General features: G+C 38.3%; 1 protein-coding gene across 5 annotated transcripts in view; it reads left to right on the plus strand.

The window, feature by feature from the left end:
* FBXO34 (F-box protein 34) overlaps positions 1–24,582 on the plus strand; it is an 83,015-nt gene that overhangs the window by 42,573 nt on the left and 15,860 nt on the right. Inside the window, exon 1 of one of the 5 annotated variants that reach the window (XM_008701881.2) lies at positions 4,514–4,773. The exons of 3 other annotated variants lie outside the window; for them this stretch is intronic. The gene's annotated coding sequence lies outside the window, so the exon portion shown is untranslated. Of the gene's footprint in view, positions 1–4,513; positions 4,774–19,795; positions 19,944–24,582 lie in introns of those variants that run through there. One more of the 5 variants, XM_008701871.2, reaches the window with a different exon arrangement.

A 24,582-nucleotide genomic window follows, 5' to 3' on the forward strand; every position in this document is an offset into this window, starting at 1 on the left:
ACTTACAGCCCGTTGATGAGTTCTTGAAACAGGCAGAGTGACAGTCCTCTAGGAACTCAGCTGCCTTGATGTTAATACTTTGCTAAGGGCAAAATGGAATCTTAATCTTAGCTTGACGCCCCAGGATCTTGGAATTCTACTTTAACATATAAAAATTCCTTTGGGAACTTCCGTTATCTCTACTCCCCCCACCCCAAGATATATGTTGGTGGTCATCCCCCAAGCATATGACCCACTGATCTACATCTGAAGGGTCTCATGAGTAAAGTTTTATTAGACAGCAATACATGACCTTTTCCTAACAACAGCTAGCTACCTCAAGGTCCTGGAAACCTTGCTTCTGAAATTCCTTAGAGACTTAAGCTATCCCTAACCCCCTCCCAACTTGAAAGTATATAATCAGCCTCCTGACCGAAGTGCCGCTCTTCCTGCCCGCGGGTCCTGTCCCCGTGCTTTAATAAAACCACCTTTTTTGCACCAAAGACATCTCAGGAATTCTTCCTTGGCCATTGGTTCCGAACCCTAACATCTTTCCTCCATCATTAGACAGTAGTAAGATGCTTAACTTCTTATTATACAAGTAATACATTTTTGTAGAAAATTTGGAAAAACTACAACAAATGGAAGGAAAAATTTCTTGTTGAGAAAACTTATAATCTCAAAGACGAATCATGAACTAAAACATTCTAAAGTTTTTCTGCTAGTTTTTCTCATGTTTTTATTTTGTATTTTTTATCAAAGTTTTGAATGTGCATAAAGATTTAATAGCTCTATAAGATGTATTTTGAAAAGCAGCAGTTCTCCCACTTGTCCCTCTCTAGAGGCAAACATTTTAATTTCTTAGAGCTGATTCTTTTTGCATTTATCTGTGTTCTTGTAGGGGAGGAAAAAATTTTTTCCTACTATCCTTCTAGGTTTTCCAGCTGGGCCCTGTAAATTGAACTGACAAAAGACAGAGTAACAAGAGAAAAGCATGCAAATTTATTTAATAAAAGGTTTATGTGACACAGGAGGCTTCATAAGGAAATGAAGACCTAAAGAAATGGTTAAGCCTAGTATTTTTATACTAGATTTGATGGAAGAGTGGAATGTCATAGAAGGATGTGATCGTATTAGAGAGTATAAACTAAGGGTATTAAACTGGAGAAACTTAGCAAAGCCATTTCCTTTGGATTTCTCTCTGTATCCCTCCATCTTCACAGAAAAGGATGTTCCTTTCCTCTGGCTATAGGAAGGACATCTCTTACATGAAGGTCTTAGGACCTACTTCAGGAGAGAAGGGAAGGTCAGAAAGTCCTTCCTGCACCTCCTGTTTCTCAAATTTCTTCAGTTTATACTCAATATGCCAAGGCACCATATTTTGGGGTAGCAAGTTCTGAACACCGTCATTCTTAACAGCATATTTGTATTCTGATTTTTTGATTTTCAGCTTCAGGCTGTATTTCTTGATTTCCCATTATGTCAGGGTTTAGTTCTTTCTTGGCTTCCCCAGGTACCCTTTTTACTTCTTCTTCTCCAATCGTAGTGTAGTTGTTCATAACTTTGCTTATTAGATTGATATTCAGTGTTTAAACAGTTAGGACGGAACATGCGGGGTGCCTGGGTGGCTCAGTTCATTAAGCATCTGCCTTCAGCTCAGGTCATGATCCTAGGGTCCTGGGATCAAGCCCCTCATTGGGCTCCCTGCTCAGCAGGGCGTCTGCTTCTCCCTCTCCCTCTCCTTCTCCCTCTGCCCCTACCCCCACCCCCACCCCCAGCTCATGCACACATACTCCCTCTCTCAAATGAATAAAATCTTAAAAAAAAAAAAAGACCATGCTATTCCCAGTTAAGCCGCGGAGTAGTCTATGAACACTTGTACTTTTCTATACAATTTGGTTTTCCCTGAAATTCTTATTTTTCATTGTTATTATTTACTTTCAACTTGAAACTACTCACTAATGTAGTTCAGATCGTATCTTGTCTATATTTCCTTTCAGGAAGTTCTGACACTCAGGTATTCTCTTAGTTTCCTATATTTTTAAAGATGTGCTTCCATCTGGACTGGTTGCCACTATTTTTATGCACAGCTCTTATCCTGGGACTTCCCTTCACCAGTCTCTTGGGGATACTTCTTGCTTCTTTGTGTTGGATTTCTTGTTTTCTAGATCTCCTATTTTCTTGCTTATTGGTTTATGCTTTTATTTTGGCAGAAAATACATTAGGTTCCTGATTATTTATGTGATTGGTTCTTTTCTTTGTTTCTCAATGTTGGAAATTGCATAGTAAGGTGTGGGTTTGGTTCCGTCCATTGTGCTGAGTACTTGATGAAGCCTTTAAATCTGGAAACTATTTTGTTGATGACTTTCTTCCCTTTTTTTTTTTAAAGTCCATTTAATTAATTTCTACACCCAACATGGGGCTCAAACTTATGACCCTGAAATCAAGAATCGCGTGCTCTTCCAACTGAGCCAGCCAGATACCCCGACTTTCTCCCTTCCTTTTTCCTTTTTTTCCCCTCTTAGCTTTCTCCTGAACTCTTGTTACTCAGATATTGGAATTCCTGGATTGATCTTCCAGTCTTCTTATGTTATTCTAATGAGTTTTTCATTTTGGCTGTTGCATTTTTTAATTACCAATAAGGCATGGTTTTGCTCATCACTTAGTTTTTCCACTTAGTTTTTCTTTCTTTTTTTTAAGCTCACTGTTCTTCATGTTTGCCATATTTTCTTTTATGTTTCTGAAAATATTCATGGTATCTTTTTCCCCAGAGTTTTCTTCTGTCTGCATAATCTCTGTAAGGACTAGCTCCGTAATTTGCAGGGCCAAATACAGAATGGCAGTGTGGGTCATTTATTGAAGAATTTGAAGACAACAACAACAGAGCATTAAACTTAACACAGAGCTCTTTTAAGTGCAGGGCACTCTGTGACTGCCTAGGTCACATGCCTGTGAAGCTGACTCTGCTCTCCTTTCCAGCTTGTTTTTTCTCTTTCATTTTTTTTATGCTGGAGAGGCTAACAATTCTTGACTACTTGCTGATATTTAATAGTGGGATCCTAGAAAGCTGATTAGAAGCTCTGAATATGCAGTAGAACTTAACAATTGTTAACTTTACCATAGGAAGATCTGGGTGAATGAATTTTTTAAAAAGTTATTTATTTATTTTTTTAGATTTTATTTATTTTCAGAGAAAGAGAGAGAGAGCGCACATATGTGCGCAAGCAGGGGGAGCAGCAGGCAGAGGGCGAAGCAGGCTCCTCACTGAGCAGGGAGCCCAGTGCGGGACTTGATACCAGGACCCTGGGATCATGACCTGAGCTGAAGGCAGACACTTAACTAACTGAGCCACCGAATTTGTTTGAGAATTTGTCATTATATTTTTCCTAGACTAATCGATAATATTCTCCTGAGAAGTCTCTTCTAATCTCCCCTGCCTGGAAGTGAAGACCTGACTGCCAGCCTTTTGGGAAAGGTTATTGCTAGAGGGGGCTGGGGTTGGTGACTAGTATTGGCACATCAGAGACAATTTTTAAATTTTTAGGAACTTTGTGAGCCATTTACTAAATATAACAGTTACTAAAGATTAAACAAACTTATAATGAAATATTATATTAAAAATAAATCAATAACACTAAAAATTTACCACCCCCTAATTATTTTACTACATTTTTTTAATTATGGAAGCTCTTGATATTATTTACATCTAATTTATACGGTGGAAATACTATTTAATAATGGGTTACCATGCATGTCTTCTGTGAACTCTGCATACAGTGATATCATTTTTTAGCTTGAAGCAACCTGGTAAGAGTATTTATACCATAAAAATCTTAGCAAATGTTACAAATAACTACCCTTGTTCCTCCCCCTCCAACCCCACTTCCCCCAGATAGTTGTCAAACATTTTTATTTACCAACACACCATGGATGGGGATCTAGTACATACATTAACTTAAACTGCCTTGTCTTATCTGATGATTCCTTAGTCCATATAACCCCTTGTTTAACCCTCTTTAGGTTCCCTTCAGCTTTCTGTAAGAGTGAGGGAAGGGCATTTATCTGCCTGTCTGAAGGACTGGATCTGAGAATTTCATTTCAGAAAGATTTTCTGTTAACCCTTCCCATTTCATCTCTGCTTATCCTTTTGGGGGGATATTCCCTAATGCTTACCTTAGGATTCAGTTTTCTTGGGTATTTGAGTCCTTTACCTTTTACCCATTTATATTTAAGCTTTCCAAAATTTGTGGCTGTAATCTCTAGTTCTCTTTGTCCCTTTGGGTTTGTATCTTAAAAAAAAAAAAAAAAAAACAAGCAAAAAAACTTGGTGTTTGGGGAAGGATCAACGAATAGCTAGCTATGTGTTTAGTCCACCATTTGGTATTACCCAGAAGTCTGGGATATAATTCTTGAAATAAATAGGTAAATAACCTTAGCAATGTAAGGGGGTTCTGAATAGGCTTAGCCAACCCCCTGCTGGTTTGCAAGCCTGATAAATGTGGTCAGGAAATAATTCTACAGATTCCAGAATATTTTTTGTTTTCATAAAGGAAGAAGTAACTGTAAGTAGGTATCGAATCAGATGACCTACTGTTAGGTTTTTGTATGGGTGTGTGTGGATGTAAGGAAACGCATAATGCAATTTCAGGTCACATAGTTTGATTTGAGGAGAGTTAGGATAATATACTTTATTGTCCTAGGTCTACAGCAATTCCAGTTGTCCTTTATTGGCCGGATCTGGTTACCTGGTCACCTCATCCACTCTGAAGCAGGCACTGATTGCTCCATCATCTAGTGAGTCTTCTAATCTTAAGACTTTGTCCCCACTTGTGACCTCTTCTCAAATTCAGTGCCCTTTCCCCTCATTAGATTTGATGTGGTTGGTTGGACTCTCCTTTAATTTCATACCAGGCCACTTCATAGTCCATTAAGATCCCCCCTTGTCTATTGATGGTTACCTTTGGAGAAGGTTGGAGGAGGAAGGTCATAGGATACCAGGGTAGCAGCTCAAGTAAAAGCTAACTGCCTGTGATCTCTCAGAAAGAGCATGTGGGCCGCTCTGGCATTTAAGATACCCAAAAGGTTTTAACTGTGGCTAAAAAGAATAAATATCTAACAGGATATATGTACAGCAATATCCAGTTGCTAACTTAAATTAAACATTTCTGGGGCACCTGGGTGGTTCAGTTGGTTAAGTGGTTGCCTTCGGCTCAGGTCATGATCTCAGGGTCCTGGGATCCAGTCCTGCTTTGGGCTTCCTGCTCAGCGGGGAGTCTGCTGCTCTCTCTTCCCCTGCCCCTCCACCCTGCTTTGTTCTCGCTTGCTGTCTTGCTCACTCTCTCAAATAAATAAAATCTTAAGTAAATTAAACATTTCTGCAAAAAGGATTTCTGGCAACCACTGCTTATTGTTCCTTTTTCTCGTCTCTCCTTTTCTCACCATCTTTGTGTTTTATTAGAGGATTTTCGTTTTTGGTTTATACATCCAGGTTAGACTCTTTGTATATGCTAATGGATTTTTCTTTTTGTTTGGTTGGATTTTTAAAAATCATTTGTAATTTCTGGTGATCTCCTTCCTGCCTGGGAAGAAATACTTTTCTTTCTCAGGATTGGTTGGGAGGATTAGGCTAGGTTTTTTTTCCATATGATTATGTGCTCAGGACCAAAATGCTGTGGAGAGCCTGAAAAGATTTTTTTCCGTGTTTGGAACTTTATTCACTTAAAAAAACTTTCATGAGTCTAACTGTTAAATCATCTTGAATCACATATTTAAAAAATCACCTCATGTGAAAACAGTAGAATGCTGTGAAATTGGAACTGTCTTGAGATATGTAGGTCCTATGCTTGCCGTACTCTTTTCCTCAGAAACAGACTTGCACTTGGCTTGCTGTTGCCCACATCATGCGTATGAAATAGGAAATCTATACATGAGGGACCTTGTCTGCATGGTTTGGGGAGAATTATGGTAGCATTGTGGTAGGTTTAAGAAAAGTTCACTCAGGCAGTTGGCTTTGTCAAGATGACCGTGATTGCCTGCTGACCAGCAATCTCAGAAGAGCTCCTTTTCTCAGCCCTAAATGGTAAAACCTTAAGGTGGTGGTATAACCAGGAGCTGCTGCCGCACCCCTCAGATTTTGAAATGTCCTAGGCCAAATGGTAGGGTGAACTTTTCACCAAATTTATCAGCAGTTTCTTTTCTTTTTTCTTCCTTCTTTTCTTTTCTTTTCTTTTCTTTTCTTTTCTTTTCTTTCTTTTTTAAGACTTTATTTATTTATTTGACAGAGAGAGACAGCCAGCGAGAGAGGGAACACAGGCAGGGGGAGTGGGAGAGGAAGAAGCAGGCTCCCAGCGGGGGAGCCTGATGTGGGGCTCGATCCCATAACGCCGGGATCACGCCCTGAGCCAAAGGCAGACGCTTAACCGCTGTGCCACCCAGGCGCCCCTATCAGCAGTTTCTTTTTCCTGCCTCCTTTCACTTAGGGGACATTTAAGTAAGTTTTAAGGTGAAAAAGTTTTAAAAATTTTTATGTACAGTCATGGTCTTTATTAAAACTTGTTAAAACTGGCTTGCTGTTGAAATAGCAGATGGCTGTGATAAAATGGGAACATGTCTAAAAAGAAACCAATGCAGATTAAATCATAATTTAAAATATCTTTAATATGATTCACTAAAATGTTTTTCTTTTGGGCTGTTAATATTGTGTCCTCTTTTTATTCATCTTTTGACAAAACCAAAGAATTTTAAAAAGGGCAGAAAATGACTAACGATGGCTTTGAAATTTCTTCTTTTAGAGATTTTTAGGACTTGGACTTTCCAAAGTCAAAGAATCTTGACAATAAGACAGTTACTTATAAGAGCAAGGCTGATACTGGGTTTTTTTGCTTTTTTTCTTCCGTGAGTTGTCAAAATATGGGTTATACTTATCAGAAATACCTGGTCCTCTTGTATTACAAGGAATATCAGAAGGATGTTATCCACAGATGTCTTAAAATGGTAAAGGTTTTACTTACATCCCTCACTTCTGCCCCCACTAAAAAAAGGAAGAATAGGTGTTTTCCTTTATTTCCTTTGCACCATTGACCAAAGTAGGTATATATGACCTTTTGGAGAGACAACTTGTGACATTTCTAACTGGTCCCATGCTTAGCTCAGTGCCAAGACCCAGTAGGTGTTTAACATTTGTTGAATGAAGTGAATCAATACTGATTCCAAACTGGTGCCTCTCCCATCCATTCTGTATAAAGCTACTCCAGGGATCTGTCAAAAATACTGAACCAACCATGCTACTTCCCCTTAAAAATCCTTTAGTGTCTCTCAGCTACTTAAAAATGCCTCTCAGACTTTTTTCTTCTTAAATTGTTTTTGGTATTATAAAATTAATATATATACTGTGGTCAGAAATCCAAACATTGAAAATCGATTAAAAAAAAAAAAAGTCCCTAACTCTCCTCCCAACTGACCAGTTTGCTGGACATTATTGTATTTTTCTGTGTATCTGCAAACTACACATGTCTTTTCAGTTTTGTTTTACACTAATAGTATTATACTATAGTACCGTCCCCTCTCTCTTACTCCCTTTCCATTGGATTGGGTGAAGTTTTTAATATCATGGAAACTAATCCTTTGTATATATTGCAAATACTGTTCTCCCAGTCTTTTTCTTATCTTTTAACTTTATGGTGTCTTTTCCCCAAATTGATGTTAAGAATTTGTATTTAGTCAGATATGTCAGTATTTTGTATATTTTGCTTAAGGAAGGAGGAGTTACTTCCCACTAAAATTTTGAAATCATTCATATTTGACAGAATTGGATTTTACTTTTTTTTTTTTAAGTAGGCTCCATGCCAGGCTTGAACTCACAATCCTGAGATGGAGACCTGAGCTGAGATCAAGAGTTGGACACTTATCTGACTGACCCACCCAGGCGCCCTTGGATTTTACATTTTACTCAATCTGGCACTTTTAAGTTTTTATGATGAAGTAGGCATCTACCTTTCACTCAAATATCCAGTTTTCTCAGTTTATTCAAACATCCTACTTTGATCATTTAAGATGTTGTTCTCTTGAACTATTTATTTCTGCTCTCTTGCCATACTGTTTTGATTACTCTAGTTTTTATGTATGTTTTGGGAGTTTTATTTTTCCCACCACAAATCTTATTGACTGTTCTCTTTTTTTAAACTTAGATATAAATTACATGCCATAAGATTCACCTTTTAAGAGTAGACAGTTCACTGGTGTTTGGTATAGTCACAAAGTTGTGCAACCATCACCTCATTTTTGTCACCCCCTAAAAGAACCCCCCCCCCCCGCCCGCCCTTACTCCCCAACTCTCTCACAGGCCCTAGGCAACCATTAATCTACTATATGTCTCTATAGGTTTGCCTGTTCTGGACATTTCCTACAGATGGATCATAAAATAGAGGACCTTTTGTGTCTGGATTCTTTCACTTAACATAATGTTTTCAAAGTTCATTCATGTTTTAGTACTGTCATGAGCATGCTATGAAGGTGCACTCACAAGTTGTGTCTTTCCACAATGTCAGCTTTATTCATTCATGAAGCAAGGTTAACATAATTATAAAGCAGGTTCAGGATTCCAAACTCTGTGACATTTCATCACATAATTAACTTGGCTTCTTACAGGGCGCACAAAGCAGAACACAAATCACACAACAAACAAGATAACAGGGAGTAGAAAGTTAAGGAACCAAATGAGAAGTCAGTCTGAGCAGTCTATGAGCGTGCAGTTGAGATGAGGCCTCTGTCCTGTCTGGGTCAGCTCTCAGCACTTACTGCTTACCATGTTCAAGGAGTGAATGATCTCAGTTCTGTTTGGAGATCAATCAGGCAGAGCCTTTGGTGGCAACTGCCTTTTTTAAGTGATCAGACGTAGAAGGGTCAATGTCTGAAGAGTCTGACAGTTTGCTGCAAAAATTCTCTCTTTTTAAAGGGATTTAATCAGTCTTGGGCCCTGCAGATCTCCTCTGCTTCTGCTTGTTATCGGTTCTGGGTGTTGTTAACTGGTACTGGTCTTCGTGATACATCATAACTGCAGTACCTTTAACTGCTTTTGTCATTTTGACACAGGTCCCTGCTTGACACAAGTGACTCCATCTTGCTTTCTCTTGGGGGAAGGGGCAGAGAGAGAATCTCAAGCAGAGTCCCCGCTGAATGCAGAGCCCAACACAGGGCTTGGTCTCACTGCCCTGAGATCATGACCTGAGTCAATATCAAGAGTTGGACTCTTAAGTGACTGAGCCACCCAGGTGTCCCCCTCTTGCTCTCTACAAGTATTTGTACCATTACTTCATTAATTCATTGCATGTATATACCACAGTTTGTTTATCCGTTCATCCACTGATGGACATCTGGTTTGTTTTCACCTTTCATCTGTTTTAAATAGTGCTACTATAAAATTTTGTGTGCAACTTTGAATATCCTGTTTTCAGTTCTTTGGGGGTATATCCCTAGGAATAGAGTTGCCGGGTCATGTGGTAATTCTTTGTTTAGTGTTTTTTGTTTGATTTTATATTTTGATCTTTTGTATGGTAAGTTTTTGAACTATTAGACCAAGTAATATTTAATTTGATTTTTAACAGGAAAGCCCCATAGCTTGTAATTTGTAAATAATGAGAGATTTTTGTCTCTTCCCTTTGAATATTTTAGTGCTTGTTTTTTGGTAATGTGATGGCTGGCATCTTTTTTTATTCCTGGCTATAAGGATAGGACTGTTTTTAATATTTTGCTACTGGGCATGCTATATTCTATAAATTTCTGCTTCCTCTTATTAAGGTCAGGTTTTCCTGTATCCTTAGTTTGGTAAGAATTTTTTTGAAAATCAGGAATAGATGCTGAACATTATTTCCTCTTAAGTATTTATTGTGATATGGCATCTTTCCTTCAAACTGTTAATGTTTCCGGAGCATTGGGCTTGCACGACTTCGTTGCTACCTTGTTACTTGAGTGGATTTTTCTTCCCTTCCAGGCTGGTGGTTGGTCACACACACACAAAACATATTGGCAGGAGACTAGTAAAAGACTAATGCAGGTGAGAAAACTAATGTGTTTTGTGTATGTGTGACCAATCTGAAAACCAATCTAAGAACATCCGTTCTGGAAAATCTGTAGCGACAAGTTCAGCAATGGTGTAGAGCTGTACATGTTAGAATATAGTACAACATGCGTGTTTTCTTCAGTCCTCTCATTTCCTTCATTTTTTCCTGTAAACGAAACAATTTAAAATCTTGTTATTCGGAATCAAGAAACATACTCCTTTAAGTGTTTATAAATATACTCCATAATTGGTTCTGCTGCTCCTCCCACCTTGTTCCTGATAAAAAACAAAGCTACAAAATGCTTTGAATTTTAAGCAAGTGGCAAATTATCTCTGTTCACAGGGTGCTCATCACCATAGTAACAAGGAGCCAACTCATTTTTGAAGTGGGGCAGGATGCTGGTCCATTGCTTTTCAGAAGGACCTAAGACAATCCAAATACCTTTTTGTAGATTAGACAACAGGCCTAAACATCTTCAGCATATACAAGTCACAGATGAAATAGTTTGGAGAGGTGGTAAAATCCCCATTTGAGGTTCTGTCACATTACAGAGACTCCAAAACAAATCTAGATGGGCTTTACTTTCTGCCTGAGAATAATCAAGTAGCTCCCTATTAAGGCTCATTAATTCACCCCTCACACCCACGCCATATATGTTGAAGACAACTGGTGGAGAAGGTCAGGGGGACTAGGGAATTAAATGAAGTAAAGGTAAAAAGTGATTTTTAGATTCGGCCCAGATTGTGTGGGCAAAGGTCACAGGTAATCTTTGGTTTAAATACATGGTTAGATTTTGAATTGCTTTGTGTTAGATCTTGCTACCAAACAAGGTTGTTTGGGACCTAAATCTCAGAGATTTTCCATACATGTGTCTAAAACTGTATTTAAAGCTAAGTTCTGGGGAGAAGGGTTGGTGGAGAGAGAAAAAAATAGATCAGGATTTGAGATTTGTCGCCTGAAACATCTACCATGATTTTTGGAGGATGTAAAAAAAAAAAAAACAAACAAAAAAACCCCCCCAAATTTTCAGGTACCTAGTAAAATATAGAGGGCTATCTAATCTTTTAGTTTATGAATAGAATTAAAGAGTTTAGGAAAATCAAAATATGATCTATTTAAGGGAGCCTGGCTGGTTCAGTCGGTATAGCATGTGACTCTTGATCTTGGGGTTGTGAGTTTGAGCTCCACGTTGGGTGTAGAGATTACCCAAGAATAAAATCTTAAAAAAAAAATCCATTTTGGACTAGCCAAATAATATGGATAATGATGACCCAAAAAAAGCATTTTTTAAAAAGTAACCTCTATGCCCATCATGGGGCCTGACCTCATGACCCTGAGATCAAGAGTCACATGCTCTACTGACTGAGCCAGTCAGTGCCCCTAAAAAAGCCTAAGCTTAATTATTATCAGGAAAACAGGAGAGTTTGAGATTCAGAATAGAAAAACTCCCAATAATACAAACTCTGGGGGCATTTTTGACATTTAGAACTTCGAAATCCTCATGAAATGGTATAATTTTTATTCAACAAATATTGTCCATAATATACTCTTTCGGGCCTCATAGAGCAGTGAACAAAAGTCTTCTCCTTGAGCTGATGTTCAGCGAGAGGAAGATGCACCAACATGGGTACATGTCAGGAGGGAGGGAGCAATTGTGGCAGGGAAGGTAAAGAAAGGATAAAAGGAATAGGGGATGTGGGGTATAGTACTCCTTTATGTGGATAGTCAGGGGGTGCCTCTCTGAGAAGATAACATTTGAGCAGAAAGATGGAAATAGTCAGTGATACAGTAAATATCTGGGTGTTAAAAAACAAAATTCATCTGAACTAATTGGCTTTATTAAGTGATTCATGAATCTGCAGCATCCCACCTAGCAAGTAAAGGAAAGCTCCAAGGATATGTACAAAATAGAAGGTTTTTATAGGAAGAAGTGTGGGGCAAGAAGGCTATTAGCAAAAGAAAAGGTTTGGGGCTGGATCCCCTTCCCTTAAAGGGAAGGGCTGGAGGTCTGATTATGCTGATTACTCTGTCTTCCTTTGGGGGATGGAGTGGGCTCTTGTGACAGATTACCTCATTTCTGCTAACTAGAAAATTCCTGTCTGACCCATTAAGACTGCATTTCTGGGGGAGGTTGATACTGCAGTTAGGGTAGGTATTAAGCCCTCCTTTGGTGGCTTTGCCTGGCCCAAGTGATGCTATTTTGGGCCTGTGGTTTTCTTTTTAACAAGGGTGTGGTACAGAAGAAAATGATAGATGGAATTTCCCTTTTTCCTTATGGGATTACACTGGCTGCTGAGTTTGGGAGTAGACCATATGGAAAGCAAGAGTAGAATTGAGAGAACTAATGCAGGTGAGAAACCATGGTGGCTTAGAACAGAGTGATAGTGGAGGTGGTGGGTGGTGCAAGTCGACCCTTGAGCAACATGGGTTTGAACTGCATGGGTCTACTTATATGCGCATTTTTTATAGTACAGTACTGTAGATGTATTTTCCTTATGATTTTCTTTATATTTTCTTTTCTCTAGCTTTATTGTAAGAATATGGTATGTAATACATACACAAATTATGTGTTAAACAGCTGTTTGTGTTATTGGTAAGGCTTCTGGTCAACAGTAGGCTGTTCAGTCGTGGAGGAGTCAGAAGTTATACTTGGATTTTTGACTGCATAGGGGTGGGGAGGTGTCTGTGCCCTTAATCCCCCTCATTGTTCAAGGGTCAGCTGTAGTTGGAGTCTGAGTATATTTTGAAGGTAGAGCCAATGGGGATTCCTGATGTGGTTTGTGAGAGAAAAATGTGGTCAAGGATGACTCAAGGATTTTGGCTTTGGAAATTGGAAAAATAGGGTTGCTGTTTACTAAAATGGGGAAGATTGTGGGAGGGTGGCGGTGGAACATGTGCACAAGGAATCAGGATTTTGATTTTGGACATGTTGAGTTTGAGATTCTTATTAGACATCCAGGTGGAGATTTTGAATAGTATGCAAAGCTGGAGGCCTGGAGAGAGGTTCGCCTGGCCACTTGGTGCAGCATGTAGGTTATACTTCGAGCCATTAGACTTGGTTGGAGCACTTAGCCAGTTTCCAGTCTGTCTAAGGAGCCCTGCGACGTCTCAGTGAATTCACATGTGTTGCTGCAACGTATTTTAAAATACAGCATGGAAAACAGTATGATGGTGTGTGGACTTTAACATGCATTAAAAAAAAAAAAACCAACTTTTTTTTTTAAATGTTTGAGATGTGTGCTTGTGTTTCTTATATTTCTGTATAAGCTGAATGCAGTTTTTTTTTTTTTTTTAAGATCTTATTTACTTATTTGAGAGAGAGAAAGAGCCAGCACAGTGAGGGGAGGGATAGAAGGAGAGGGAGAAGCAGATGCCCCACTGAGCAGGAAGCCCGATGCAGGGCTTGATCCCAGGACCCCAGATCATGAGCTGAAGGCAGACGCTTAACCGACTGAGGCACCCAGGTACCCTCTGAGTGCAGTTTTGAATGTACACTTAATGTTTCTAACAAAAGCAAACACAAGATTAATCTTTCATTAAAATTGTTTCCCAATATATCAATCAACTCCATATAGTGGACTGTGATTGTACTTAATTAGAAGTTCCTGGAGTGTGGGGTAGAGAATTTGCCCTGAAAACTATAGAGAATTGCTGCCTGGAGGCCAAGGAAAGGGCTGATGGAAATTTGTGCACAATGTCTTTAAAAAGCAGTTTATTTCTAAAATTGATGCATATCTTGAATTTTTCTCTAATATTCTCTTCCCATTCTTAACCTTAGAAATGGTTAAAATTAATTCCATGGAATAACATTTGCTGCAAGAATGAATGCTTCAGTATGTTCTTCTCTTTAAAGTGAGTATTCTATTCAGCTTTGAGATGTGAAGACTCAAAATTTGGGAGAGGTGGGTAGTAATGGATGTAGTCAGGCATCTTTAGAAGGAACGTGATCTAGGGGTGCCTGGGTGGCTCAGTCGGTTAAGTGTCCAGCTCTTGGTTTCGGCTCAGGTCATGATCTCAGCCCTCTTGGGCTCTGTGCTCAGCAGGGAGTCTGCTTGAGATTCTCTTTCTCCCTCTTTGTTGCCTCTCCTGCTCCTTCTCTCTCAAATTAAAAAAAAAAAAAAATTGAAGGAACACGGTTAAGTGAGCAGCTGGAGAGATTTAGAACAATTAAGGGAATTAGCTCAAGCTCAGAAGAGTATGAATACATAGTAAGTTAAAATCCATTTGCTGTATCACTGAAGAAAGTATATAATAAACCGAAGTTGATTAGGCTTTAAGGAGGAGCTTAAAAAATTATAAGCTATGCTTGTTCTGTCTTTAGGAAGGGGTGGGGGTGCTGAATTTTGTTGTATTGAGCAGGTTCTTTGGTTCTTTCTAAAAATTTTTCAAGATTTTATTTCTTTGTCAGAGACTGCACAAGCGAGACACAAGCAGAGGGAGCAGCAGGCAGAGAGAGAAGCAGATTTCCCGCTGAGCAGGGAGCCCGCTGCAAGACTCATCCCAGGACCCTGGGATCATGACCTGAGCTGAAGGCAGACACCTAACTGACTGAGCCACCCAGGCATCCCAAGTTCTTTGGTTTTTAAGGGGGTATAATTAGCTGTGGGTCAAGAACTGTACGTTAGAATTCATCATAGCTTGGTTGAATTACTCCTTAGGTTATTTTTCTTTCTTCGCTTTTTTCACGTGTAACCCAAATCTTCTGGTTTGATAATATTGGTTCCAGGAGAGGAAACAAATATGAGTGGAGGACTCCGGTACTTCAGTTTCTGAAATTGGAATTTTGATCCCCATTATGACTTAATAAATCAACACTAATTTTTAGCGTAAGCTAGCCTTTGGAGCCTTGTCGGCTCAAGAGTACAGTGATAAAAGTGGGTTTTCTGGTCCCGTATCAGTGTATGAAGACCTGGCTAGGTGGTCATCTCATGGTTCTTTGATTTATAATTCCCACAGTAAGGAGGGTTCTGTTCAGGAAACCAAGTAAACATTACACTTTCTTTGTTTCTGTTTTGTTTTGAGCATGAAATTATAAGATTGGATGATTTTAAAGGATGTTTAACCAAGTTTTATATTTCTTGATGCCTTTGACTCATTCCCTTTCTAAAATTTTAACTAGAATTCTATTCAATATTATTTTGGAGAGTCACTGAATTTTCTTTTACTGGATTTGTGGGATGTGGGTAGAGATGTGATAGTGGGATAGAATTAAAATACTTGTGCAACCTTTTTTTTAGAAAAGGCATTTTGGGATTTAAGGCGTTTGGTATTTGTTTAAGAACAAAAAGAAAATTTCACAGTGATTTGATTTTTCTTATAAAATTTGCCTTTTGAGCCTTCCCATTTCCTTTTTTTTAGGGCCATGCTAGGAAAAATGTTAATTTTAGTACAGCTTTTTCTTTACCTTATGGCTAGCCTTTATTTTCATGTTAAGTTCAAAGATAACGCTTTTCCTGTTTGATTTGCCTGCTTTTTGTTCCTCTACTGATGTGTCTCTTTCCCCTTGCCGTCTTCCCAAATGAGAACCTATAGAAGGCGGCTTATCTGTAGTTTTGATTTGCGTGTTTCCTGTAATCATGCAAGAAATTTAGAGCTGAGTTCTCAGCATCAGATAGCTATGACATCAGTCTTCTCTTTCCATCAAATTTCGTTTTAGTGTTTAAAACTTAGGAAATACTGTACTCTTTTGCTCACAGTGAGTGACCTAAAGAATAATCTCTTGTTTTTTAATGTGATTCCTAGGTGTTCTTCCTTTCCCTTATGTTATCTCAAAATCTCTTTGAAGTTTTTTGTGCGTGTGTCTCTCCGTAAATCTTGTACAGTTTGTTTTAAACCTAGAGTATTTCAGGGATGGTTTGAGCATAGACCAGGATCAGATTCAGTTCCAAAAAAGACCTTGCTTAATGTGTCATTTTGTTTCTATTATCATGATGTTCTTATCCCATTTCTAGATTTGTCATGTAAATTCATATTCTTTCTAATGAGTTCTATTTATTAAGAATTTTTTCATTTCATGATACGGTTGACTGTAAAATAGCTTTCTGAAATCTTACGCATTAAATATATTATTTATGTATGTTACACATGCTCAGTACTTCCTTTTCTTTCCATAAAGACCTTTTATGTACGTATGCTTTATTTGTTTATCTTCCAGCTAGAATGTTTATTTAATGAGGATGCGTATTTTTATGTTTTGTTCACTACTATATCCCTGGTCTTTGGAAGAGTGCCTGGTACATAGTAGATGCTCAGCAAATAATGAATGAGTCAATGAAAGATCTAATTTAGTATCTTAACTCCCAAACTGAGATTCGAATAGAAGGAGAAATGATTGCTTGAATGTTCAAATTAGAGACTAGAAATTATTTTATACTTGTGATTTGGAATGGAAGAAAATTCACCAACTTTAAGGATTGGTGTAAATTCCCAGGGATAAGAAAGGCCTAATCTCTTTAGGCACCACAGGATAGTTGCTTGCCTTTTTTTTTTTTTTTTTTTAATTAAGTAGGCTCTGTGCCCAACATGTGGCTTGAACTCATGAGATCAGATCAAGAATTGCATGCTTGGGTCGCCTCGGTGGCTCAGTTGGTTAAGTGTGTGCCTTCGACTCAGGTCATGATCCCAGGGTCCTGGGATCGAGTCCTGATCGGACTCCTTGCTCAGAGGAGAGCCTGCTTCTTGAGAACCTCACCTGCTGCTCCCCCTGCTTGTGCTCTCTCTCTCTCTCTGACAAATAAATAAATTAAATCTTAAAAAAAAAAAAAAAAGAATTGCAGCCTCTACTGACGGAGCCAGACAGGTGCCCCAATAGTTGCAATTTGAGTGCAATGTTAGTGTTGCAGATTTGGATGAGGGTGAGTTTAGAGATCTCTACCTTCTATGTAGTTTTAATCAAATCTCTGTGGTATACACTCATATTATAAATATATTAATAGTTTTTCCTATGCTACTCTCATCCTCTCTTGCACCGAATAATTTCTGGTCTGGAGCAGTATTTTGAAAATTTGAATAACATGTGAATCCCATCCAAAAGAAGAAATTTATTGAAACCCTTTAATATAATAGAATTTTAAAGTTTTTATGTTGCATTATTATGTAGTTACTAGTGAACCCTGTATGCTTCTAGGTCTTATGCAACTAAAAAGAGAAAACAAATACATAACATATATAATACTTTAATGTTCTTTTGACACTATTTTGAATAAAGTTTGAAAAACTAAATTGATTACAGTATAAATGCTGACATCCACTCTGCAAATTCTTTTGTGTTTGTCGTATTTTAAAGATACTGTGATAACTCATCTTCTCTACTTTTCTCCTTTGGGCTGCTGCTGAAACCTTTGTTCACACACTGGCTTTCATTTTGCCTTCATTAAATCAGGGTTGGTTGGTTTGTTTGTTTCTTTTTTTTTTTTTTTTTAAGATTTTATTTATTTATTTGACAGAGAGAGAGAGACAGCCAGCGAGAAAGGGAACACAAGCAGGGGGAGTGGAAGAGGAAGAAGCAGGCTCCCAGCAAAGGAGCCTGATACGGGGCTCGATCCCAGAATGCTGGGATCACGCCCTGAGCTGAAGGCAGACGCTTAACGACTGTACCACCCAGGTGCCCCTAAATCAGGGTTTCAAGCACATTGGAACATATATGTAGGTGTTAAATAATTATTTTCCAATTGAATTCAGGAACTGAAGAAGAATATCCTATTTGACTATTCTTGGGTATTTAATATTTTTCTCACCTATACATTTCACTCAGAGTAGAGATAAGAATTATAGTAAATGTTATTCTCCTGGAGGGCATTGTCTTATGAAAACACTGAATGAACTGATTTAAAGGGTCTGCTTACGCAAGAACCTGGGTTTAGCACTGTCACCTCTCCATTAGATTCCAGTTAATACAGGTTAGCTTCTGGTTTGCCTCTGGGTGATGTTTGGTTCTCTGCTAATGACTGTAGAAGGCTTTTTGGATACAAAGCTCTTTCACATTGTCTTTTACTTTGCTTTCTAAAGGTTGGAGGGAAATGTTTAAAATTAGATGGGACTGAGTGTCGGTTCCTGAAGTAAAACATATTGCAGAGTGTTTTCATAGGGAGAACTTGGTGTACCTCTTTATTTGAATCTTTTATAACTTAAAATGTAGTGTTTTGAGTTTGTAGTGTATCAGAAAATGTTGACCTTTGAAGTTACGGCTACATCACTACCTGATTTTTTGCAAGTTTCAGTTTCTGAGCTATTATCTTCTTTTCTGACAGTGGTTACAGACTGCAATACAAAAACACTGAAGGTTATAGGTTTGTGGTAATAATGAGGACCATAGGGGATAGGTATACAGAGACTGGGAAGAAAGGAAAGGGGGAGCAGCTGGCACAAAGGACCCAAGATGCAAATGATCTGAGGAACAGAAAGAGGGCCAGATGAGATGTTTGCAAAAGTGCTTTGTAGATACAAAACAATTCTTACAGCTCAGGTGCTGGTATCTTTAGCGAGGATGTTTGTTTCCTTTTTCCAGTGGGCTACTGTTTGTTAGCTTATAAGACCATCTTGCTTAGGGTGTAGGATTCTGCTTTGAGGCTGACAAGAGTTGGACCCATGAGTCACAAATGCTAACAGTTTGTGAATTACGATTAGTTATTTGTACTAATAGTTTGTTTCCTATAAGATTGACAGTAGGAAAGAGAGGAATGGGCTTTTTGCTAGAAATTTGGGGGTGAAGGAGTTTTGTATCATTTCTAATTTTTATTATATTTGGCTTTGCTCTTTGGTATGTATAGTTTTGCCACCTATTAACCCAGCGATGAAGTCTGATCTTGGGTATCAGGTTGTTCTTTGTGGTTTGGTTTGTTAATAATTGAAGTACCTAAAGGTTCTGGGTGTGAACTCTGCATACTTTATAATTAATTTAGAACCAGGGAAGTTAGGATTTTCTGTTGAAGTAATTAGTAACACATTGTGGCTTTAAAATTAATGTATGTTTAACTGTTACACCAAAATAACCAAAACATGGTAATAGGACATAGTTTATGTTTTTAGTGCCCTTAAAGATGAAAGTATTTTTAAACTTCTTGGTGACCTTTTTCTTGCTAGTTTGGGTGTGTAAGAGTCTATTTATCAGAAATATTTTAGTGCTGATGTTGGTTTGGCATTTTTTTTTTAATCTATGTAAACATGACCCTAGACAGCTGTGTTTAATATAGTAAAGAATCATGGGGAGACTTTACAGTGTGTCTTGTTGAGACTTAGTGTATGTGTATTTTAGTATTTAAAGGATGTGGTTTGGGGCTTTGAAAATGAGACGGAGGTTGCCTAACTCAAAGCTGAATGCCTGCGTATCTAGATTGTTCTGTCCTAGAGGTGATTAGCAACATGAAAGTTGTTTTTACTCTAGTGAAACTGACAGTATTAAGTTAGAAACCTTTTGTGGAAGTATTTGCACATCGCTGGCGAGTAGGATTTTCTTTAAAATCTGACATAGCATAGGAATGTTTTAGGTAACTAGGGTGCTGGAAAAAAGCTGCCACTCAAGCCAAACTACTTTTTGCTTTGCAGAAGAGTAACCAAGATTAAAAGTGACCAGGACCTGGAGAGTAGCCTCTGTGTCTCCACCTCATCCACCTCCCATCTCCGAGCTAGCAGTGCACTAGGTCAGGAAGCGGTGGGTGGAGTTGCTTAATTGCATCAACTTCCTGGGCTGCCCAAGAATTGGTTACTCATATGCTCCATTTAAAAGATTGTTGCTGATTGGCTGGTTTCCTTCAAATCCTTAGGTTTGACATTGATTCACTCTAATGAACGCTTGCCAAGTACAAGGCACTGTGCTGCATGCTCTGTGAGAGCTACAGAAAGGAGTATGATTACTCATACCTTTCAGTTTACAGAATGGTAGGGGAGAGGAAGACAAGATAGACGATGGTAAGTGTCCCAGGGGAGACATGTAGTAGCCGTTACGTAATATTAATGGGTGAGGGTGGGGCAGTGCATGAGACCTGGGCAGGGAGGGGCCCAGCTGGGAGAGCAGATTCAGTAGTTCCAGTGGGTAAAGAATGAAAAAGATGGTGGTACGAGGTAGGGGAAAAAGGGCCAAATGGCCACTGTGAAGGTGAAGGGAAAAATGCAAGGAAGAACTAAAGCAGGAGCTGTTAATTAGAAGCCCTGAGATTTCCCAAAATTCTGTGTAGAATTGTTTATGTGCTCTGGCCTTTTTTCTTGGGCAGAGAACTTTGACTTTTTTTCAGATTCTGAAGTGTCCAGAATCAAAAAAGGGAGAACCACTGCTAAGTTATCAACCTTTGATGACAGAAGATATTGAGGCTTTGTATAGAAATTAAGTCATGGGTAGTACAATTTTTTCTTGTGGGAGGTAGGATTTGGAGAACCGAGTTTATGAAATTGTCTCTGGAGCAGGGCAGGGATTGCCTTGTCAAACTGGGTGTCTGACCCAGCAAGTTTGGTGGATCCATTAGTAGATTACATGACAATGAAGGGTAGGTGTTTGGAGTCAAAGGAGTTTCGTAAGCATTATTTCCCCCCCTTTATTTGGAGGCCAGCTTGATGAAGATGTGGGCTACCGGGATTCTCTTGTAGAACAGTTCCCAGTATTTACTTTTCATGGAGCTCTTCTTATGTGTAAGATGTTCTGTGCTTGATCCCTTGGGGAGATGTGTAAAATACCATATAGGGACCCTGCCCTTAAGGAGTTGATGGTATGTAATGCTCTCCTTTTGGCTTTTTGTTCAGCTTGGATCTGTGTATGTTCAGTTAATCTTTGAGTCTTTGATCATTTCCTGGGTAAAAGAAACATTTCTTTTAAAATGAACTCAAAATGACTTTGGTCTGTGACTTAATTTTCCTTTTAAAGAATGGAGAACCACTGGGATTTAAGGGTTTAGGAAATACCATCATAAAAGTACTGTACTCGTAATTAGGAAGCTCTGTACAGCTGATTTGGTGACTTTGAGCAAATCATTTGACTCTTCTTACTGTTAATTTTTATATCAGTATGTGCGTATACACACATGTATACACACAGCTTTAAAATGTTATAAAGCATATTTTACTTTAAATTTTTTTTAAAGATTTTATTTATTCATTTGAGAGAGAGAGAGAGGGACAGAGAGAACACAAGCCAGGAGAGAGGCAGAGGGAGAGGAAGAAGCAGACTCCCAGTTGAGTTGGGAGCCTGACATGGGGCTCAATCCCAAGACCTGGATATCACGACCTGAGCCAAAGGCAGACGCTTAACCATCTGAGCCACCCAGGCACCCCCATAAAGCACATTTTAAAAAATGATTCATCCCCTAATATTCTAAGATGAACTATTTGTATAATTAAATATTTAAAAATATTCATTACATTTTAATTGATCAGTTTCCATGTTTGTGAAATGGGAATTAATAATAGTAGTAGTAGTAGTAGTAGTAGTAGTAGTAGTATGTGTCTTATAGAGTTGTCCTGAAGATGAAAATAATGCACATACGTGCTTAGTAAATATCAATGGCTATATTATTAATAATATTAATATTTTAATACTATCATTGCATTTATAATGAGATATCTTTAAATAACAAACTTTCCTATGCATTTATTGAAATGTTTAATTTATATTTATCTTTAAAGTTATGGAAGCTAAGTGCATTTATACATAAGGCTGATTTGGGTATTAGACTGCTCATTTAGGTTATAGAATGAGGGAATTGAAAGCTGTGTCTGTTGAAATAAGAAATGGATTGATTAGTCTTTTTTGCGGGGCAGGGGAGGGGAATGATTGGTCTTGATCATTGTTGTCTTTCAATTCTTTTTTATTTGACTCTGTGTTTGTCTGCTTTTCTTTTTATCTTTTTTGTTGCTTTCTGATTTATTTCCTGTTCAGTTTTCAGTAACTGCTGTGGAGTAGAATTTATATTGGTCCGTGGCTGAACCAGGAAGGAGTGATACATCAGATAACCTGGGGCTTAGTGGAGAGGGACTTAAAATGAGTCGTGCGGAGCTGTTTCACCCAGGAACCACTGAAGGAACTGTACAGAGTCATAAACCTGCACTTTCCTATACCCAGCTTCACCAATTTATCATCTCATGACCAGTCTTGTTTGGTCTATACTCCCAATCATTTCTTCTCTCCCATATTGTTTTGAAGGAAATCTCAACCTATTACTTCATCTAAAAAGATTTTGAGATGTATATATCTAAGAGATGAGGGCTTAAAAGTACATACATACACATGTATATATTAATTTTTATAATATGTCTATTTGGTTCAGCATCCATATATTTAGTTGGTTTCTTAGGTTTCTTTTAGCAGTTTTTTTGTTTTGATTTTGTTTTTAAGTAGGCTCCACGCCCAGCACAGGGCTTGAACTCACGACCCAGAGATCAAGAGTTGCGCGCTCTACTGACTGAGCCAGCCAGGTGCCCCTTACTAAGTTTCTTTTAATGTATAGTTCCCCCCCCGCCCCTGCCAGTCTGTTTCAGTCTAACTCAGAATTTGCTTGAAGAAACTAGCCTTATTTTGTTCTGTTTTCCTGCAGTCTAGGTTTTACTATTTTGTATCCCTCAGATGTTTAACGTATTTCCGTCTCCTGTGTTTCCTATAAATTGGTAGCTGACTCCAAAGGATCAATCTGGTCAAGATTAGAATTTTTTTTTTTTTAATGTCTACTTTCCCTTCTTCGGGAGCATGTGCTGTGTTCCAGGTTTGTGATGTTAACAGCTACCAATGATCAATGCCTAGATCATTAATTCAGTAAAAGTTGGAAAATGGTAACATCTGTTTCTGTCATTCCTTCCATTTATTTTGAATCAAAACCTATGAGGAAATAAAATTTTAATTTAAGGCTTTTAATGGCTTTAAGTGTATTTTGTTTTGATTTAGTGTTTTTTTCTGACTTGTAGCAGTGATTAAAATATAGTGCATGACTCGGTGCTGAGACGTGCAGTACAGCGCACCGGGTAGCTGGCCACCTCGGAGCGACTCCGGCCCTGTGCTTCACCTGGTTAGGAAGTTGTCTTACAGTGCTCACTGGTAGTTCTTCCCAGCTAGAGAGAATTATGAGGGATAAATATGCATTCTAGTTAGTGTGTACTCCCCTACTGTCCTGTACTAGAAATTGCTGTTTTAAAATCTTACCTGCTTGTGTAAGTTTTTCTTTTTAAAGAGCTTAAGTGCTTAATTTTCTAAAAATCATTTCTAGGCTTGATTTGGAATCAGGAGCAATAAAGTCTAAAATATGTCTGGTTAGTACAGTTAACTTTGGTATTACTCATTAAAAACCTTGGTTTTTGAATTGTGCAGTTTTCTTTTGTATAGTTGTAGGAGGAAGGCTTGGGACGTAACCTGATTTTGTTCAGTTTTCTCATTTCATAATGGTCACATTTTACATTTGACTGTTATCAGATGGTCTGGGGCCCACTTGGTGTCTTTGAGGATTTTCCAAATAGTGCTCTATTAATATTTATAATATGACAATAGTTCTGTTTCTGGAAAGAATTTGTTTAGGAAAAAAAACAGTCACTTCATTGGTATTTCATTTAAAGCAAGCATCTAAAGCTCGTGGACTAGAAAGTAGTTGAAAGCCTAGTGGTTTTGCCAGGTCAATGAAGCTCATAAGAATATCTGGTGAGGTTAATAGAGGAGGTTTTCTTCAATAAATCAGAAAGTGACCAGATAATTAACTTCTTCCCCTCATACATTTTACTGCCTTTCTTCTTTATTCTCTTCAGATGTTTAAGTTCAGTGCTCTTGAGGTGAGCTGACTTCTCTCTTACTACCAGAGCTAAGAAGTTGTTGAATTTATTCTTCAGATAAATCTACAGTGGAATAAACCTGATGTTCACTTTTCCTTGGGGGATTTTGTGAGCTCGCTTTACAGATGAACTTGGACTTTTGATCATGTAAATGGACACAGAAGGGAAATTAAAGTAATAGACCGGGAAATAAAATTAAAGTTTTTCAGCAGTTTGCCAGCTGGAGCTTTAGCAAGTTATTTTTTGGTATCTCTCTAGAAAATAATGGTACAGTAAATCTCTTTAATGGATAGCAGTCTTGTTTTCTGGGCTCCGTCTTGCCACTACTACCGTGGTGGATCCAACACAAAGCTATAGTGATCTCGTCGAGGTGCTTGTGCCGCAGAGATGGGTTTTACAGGCTCACCCCGTTTTCCAGATTCAGGCTGTCTCCTCTAGAATACAGCATCCATTCAAGTTCAACAAACGATTTTTGAGTGAGGCTTCAGAGGCAGCAGTGGTAAATCAGGCAGACGGGGTCCCCGTCCTTGGGAGTTTACATCTTAGTGAAATAATTAAGTAAAATTGTTTTCTCGGGTGGAATAGTGAATTCTACGTAAGTTTCTCTTTTGCTCAATTGTCTGAGCTGCTGTCTGAGGGAAGTCAGAGAGTACCTTTGCACAGAGAAGAGTAGAAGACAAGCCAGGTTTTAAAATTTCACAACATGATGTTATCTTTGTGAGTTTGGGATGTAGAAAATAATGGATCTTCTTTCAGTAAACAAGAAACTTGCTAGTGATTGCTGCCTATTGTTATTTTCTCTTTTTTTATT

Source organism: Ursus maritimus, unplaced genomic scaffold, assembly GCF_017311325.1.
Source record: "Ursus maritimus isolate PB19 unplaced genomic scaffold, ASM1731132v1 scaffold_25, whole genome shotgun sequence".
Classification (NCBI taxonomy): domain Eukaryota; kingdom Metazoa; phylum Chordata; class Mammalia; order Carnivora; family Ursidae; genus Ursus; species Ursus maritimus.